Source organism: Labrus mixtus, unplaced genomic scaffold, assembly GCF_963584025.1.
Source record: "Labrus mixtus unplaced genomic scaffold, fLabMix1.1 SCAFFOLD_49, whole genome shotgun sequence".
NCBI lineage: Eukaryota > Metazoa > Chordata > Actinopteri > Labriformes > Labridae > Labrus > Labrus mixtus.
In genome coordinates this window covers 470,001-475,000 of record NW_026870198.1, presented here as the reverse complement: position 1 = coordinate 475,000, position 5,000 = coordinate 470,001, and positions in this window count along the sequence as shown.

Sequence of the window (5,000 nt, the reverse complement as noted above, 5' to 3'; positions counted from 1 at the left end):
AAAACATTTATAATTGTTTCACATCATTTACAACAAATGCTATTATAATACATACACCCTCTAAATTAAACCTCCCCTCTGACGCAAACGGCACCCTAAAAACAATAAAAACATAGCATCAGAAAAAAAAACTCAAATCACCCCTGATACCCCCAACTCATGACAACTCTTCTGAGTCCCTCCCCCAAAGCAAACACCCCTCTGAAAACAAACCACAAAAACATACAAAAACCCCACAGTATTCTCAAAAAACCACTGAGAAAAAAAAAACCCAAATCAAATCACCCATTTTCCCCATGACCAAAAAAGAAGCCCTCGTACCAAAAAAACCAAAAACAAAATAATTTAGACATCCCACATAATTCCCTCCTCGTTTACTCTACACACATTCGCACCTTCCACAAACATTCTCATAAACTCACTCTCATTCGCTATGTACAGTAATTTAAGATGTGCTTTCCATTCATTCACAAACATTCTCCACACATTCATTTTCTTAATTTCATACAGTGCATAATTCCTCCTGTTAAAAACCGCTTTTCTTGCAAAAGCCAAAATTATATTCATTACATTGTGATTTTTTTGTTTTGTTCCCACCCCCAACAACACCGACAATTCCCACCCCCTTTCATTCCAACACTCATTCTTACTGCATTTCCTCAACATTTCTCTTATTTTTCCCCAAAAATAAACCAATTCCCCACACGTAACAAACAAATGTATTAAATCCTCATCCGTACTTTCACATACACAACACTTTCTTTCATACCTCTCCTTATGGATCTGATGCAGGACGATGCAGGTGAAGATCCTCCTGTGCCTCAGTTTGAAATCTAGGTCAAATATTGCATGTGGTGTATGCGGAATGTTAATGTTCTTCCATATCATGTTGCTTGTTATGTCCGGGTATGTGTCTGTCCATTTTACTTCGGATGTGGGTTTCTGTATTCTATGTGTGATTGCGCACCTATACCAAATTTTTGTAGTGACATCTATAATGTTGTGTTTCTTCTCCCCTAGGCACAGGGAGATCCCCCCCACATCGTCCTGCATCACTCCCTCCTTCTCTTTGATTAATTTTTCCCATTCGCTCGACAAAGACAATTTTACATTTGCAAACACTTCCTCAATCACATCCTTTCTGCACACACACCCTTTATTTTTTAAACCCCTCACCACCATTTGTAAATCAAAATCCCCCCCACAGTTCAGTAAATCCCTTATTCTAATATATCCCGCTTTCGACATAGCTTCACACTTAATTACCCTCTCCCCATTTTTAAAATACGGGCTCGAGAGGAAGGGCAGTCGTAGCACTGACCCTCTCGTTCCGCACTCTGGTACAGTCCAGGATGAAACCTGATACCACGCACTGAGTACTTCCTGGAAAAACCGTGGCAAGTGTTTAAATGAATCCGGGTTATTGATCTGGTACAGGTTGTCCTCGTTGTAGAGTCCAAAACTGCACAGATATTGTTTGAAGTGGTTTTTCCAAACTACGTTCCGGTTCTGGTCCATAAATTTGCCTATCAATTTGACTCTTAGTGCTACTTTTTTTGTAAGAAAATCAATCAAAGCTAGCCCCCCCTGATCTTTAGCCCCTATTATTGTTTTGTGAGCTATACTCGCTGCTTTGTTTTTCCAAATAAAGTCCCTAATGGTCTTTGAAATCTCCTTAAAGGCCCAGTCCGGAAGCGTACAAGTACTCAGCGCATGATTCACTTTGGACAACACGAGAGCATTTGTTACGGCTACCCTTCCTCTCAACAATAGACCCCTCGCTTTCCACAAATTCAATGTTTTTTTAATTTTACCCACCACCTCTTTCCATGTTATATCATCACATTCATTCTCATTTTTCCCCATATTCACTCCCAACACTTTTCTTCTCTCACACACCGTTTTAAATCCCCACTTATTAACTAGATTGGATTCCTTACCTAGTAACATAATTTCTGACTTATTTTCATTTACTTTTGCCCCAGATGCTCTTTCATAAGTTTGTACATGTTTTAATATTAATTCTATATCCTCCTCTCCTTTTACCATTATATTCACGTCATCTGCATACTGTATTATTTTTACGTTTTCCTTACCTATACCTTTTATGTTTACGTCTTCCGATATCAGTGCTGCCAGTGGCTCTGCTACCAAGCTGTACAACAGCGCTGACATCGGACATCCTTGTCTCACTGACCTTGATATTTTAAAAGAATCAGTTAGTTCCCCGTTACATTTTATCTTGCTTTCCGCTCCTGTATACAACATATTTATCCATTCTCTCATTCTCTCTCCGAATCCAAACTTCTCTAACACCTTCCCCATGAACCCGTGATCTACTCTGTCAAAAGCTTTATTTAAATCAATCCCTAGCCATATTCCCCCCTCCCCTTCCATATCCCTGACCGTCTGTTTTATTGAAATGATTGAGTCTGCTATGTCTCTGTTTGGTATACTGTATGATTGTGTTTGTTCTATGATTGTTCCTATTACCTCCCTGATTCTATTGGCTATTGTTTTCGCTATGATTTTGTAGTCTGTGTTGAGTAGGCTGATTGGTCTGTAGTTGTCCAGATTTTTATTGTCCCCCTTGTTTTTGTAAAAAAATAGTAACCACCCCTTCCCCTAAACTTTTTGGTATATGTTTCACTTTTTCCATATATTTACTCAATTTGTTCACCAAGGGCACCAGCTGCTCTTTGAAAGCTTGGTAGAATTCCGCAGTTAGGCCATCGCTCCCAGGACTTTTGTTTTTGTTTAACCCCTCTAAAGCACTTCTGATTTCTCCCTCTGTAAACTCACAATCACACCACATTTTATCGTCCTCGCTTAGTTTTTTCTTTAAGGCACCCAAAGCTCTGTTCACACTCACGCTATCACACTCCTGTCTCGAAAACAGGCTTTCATAATAGCCCTTTACTATTTCTAAAATTCCCTTTTTATCTGTCACACTTTTACCTGCTTCATTTAATAATTTGTTTATTTCTGTTCTTTTTTGTTTTTGTTTTTCCAGACCTAAAAAAAAGGCTGTACTCCTCTCCCCCTCATACATATATTGTATTTTACTCCTAATGGCTGCACCCCTACTCTTTTTAAGTTCAATCACTCCCAACTGTTCTTTTAAATGTATGTATTTTTCGACATCTACATTATCTACACTGTCAAGCGATGCTATTTCCTCACTTAGTTGTTTTCTCAAATTCTCTTCCTTTCTATTTTCTCTCCACTTTTTCTCTTTACTATAATTGATACACTTTTTTTTAATTCTGCCTTTTACACTATCCCACCACACATTCATATCTTCACTCTCATTCCACTCATATCCCACATCATTCAACAATCTTTCCATACTTTTCACAAACATTCCATCATCCAGCAAGCTTGCATTAAAGCACCATATCCCTCCTTTACGTACATTCGTTTCTTTTCTAAACGTGATTTCTATTCCAGCGTGATCGCTCCACATATTAGTTTTATATTCAACTTCTTTAATCCACCTCACTACCTCGCATGTCACCAAAGCATAATCTATTCTAGATTGTTTTAATGTATTTAGTACAATTTGTCTCCTGGAGAACACCCTCTCCCATGGATGTAGCAATCTCCAAATATCAATGCATTGTTTCGTTATCATTATATCTTTAAGTGTCCCCCTGCTCACATCCCCCTTAAACACATTATTTTTTGACACATCGGTGGGTGTCATCGCCACATTAAAGTCACCGATTATTATACAATTCCTTTCCCACCATTTGCTTATTGCAATGAAGAACGTTTTCCTTTCTTTTTCTCCATTCGGTGCATATATATTTATGATTCTTATATTTTTCGTTTCATACACACAGTCTATTACTATTATTCTTCCTTCTTTGTCTCCATAAACCAAATTTACCCCTGTTACCCGACCCGTTTTGACTAAAACCGCCACTCCTCTCGCCCTCGACGTGCCATTGGAGCAGAAAATATGGCCCACAAAGTCTTTTTTTATGTCTTCCACCAGGGAATCATCCCACCTGGTCTCCTGCAGGCACAAAACGTCATTCTGCAAGGAAAGAATCGCATGTCTTTTTTCTTTGTTCCTTAGTCCATTCACGTTTATCGAAAATAAATTAAAGGCCATTATCATAAAAATAAAAACAAAAAAAACGGATTTACAGGGGTTATTGTCAGTCATTATTTGTCCTTACATTTCAATTTTTTCACCAACTTTTTTCGTTGTCCAAGACTTAGTCTTTTTTGCGCACTCGCCAGTTCACTCACATCCATTTCACTGTCCGTTTCATTGGGACTGGTGCTTTTACCCGTATTATTTAGCGTGATTTTTCTCCCTCCCGCCTGTCCAACACTACTCTCAGGCATCTCCCTCCCCTCTGTGCTCATGCTTACCCCCGGGTCTTCTGCCACGTCCCTTCCGTCTCCTTTTTTCCCTCTCTCGCTCGTTTTTCGCTGCTTCTGCTGTCCTCCCTCTCCAGCCAGCTCCGGCGTCTCCAGCTCGCACTCTGACGCCCGTTCTCCTCCGCTCTCTCCGCTCTGCTCCATTTCTCCGTCACTGTTCTCGTCTTCTCTGATCTCCTTCCTGCTTGCTCCGATCACCTCCTTCTCCTCCGCCTCCTCCTCGTACACCTCCTCCGCCTCGTCTTCATCCTCGTACACCTCCTCCACCTCGTTCTTGCTTTCCTCTCCGTTCTCACACTCACATTCATTTTCTCTTTTTTTACAGTTTGTGCATTTTGTGCTGTTCGCGCTGCACTCTCGCGCAAAGTGTCCCTGCACCCCTCAGTTGTGGCACATAAATTCTGGACACTCTCTCAGGATGTGTCCCGGCTGGATGCACATCCTGCACACTTTTTGTTGTCTATCATGTATTACTCTAAAGTATTCGTTCCCCATCACAGTGTTAAACTTTGTGGAGTAAGGGAGTGACTGTACCTGGTCATGAAATCTGACCCGGACAAACCTCGTTCCGTCAGCTATCATTGTTCCAGGCCACATTCTGCGTT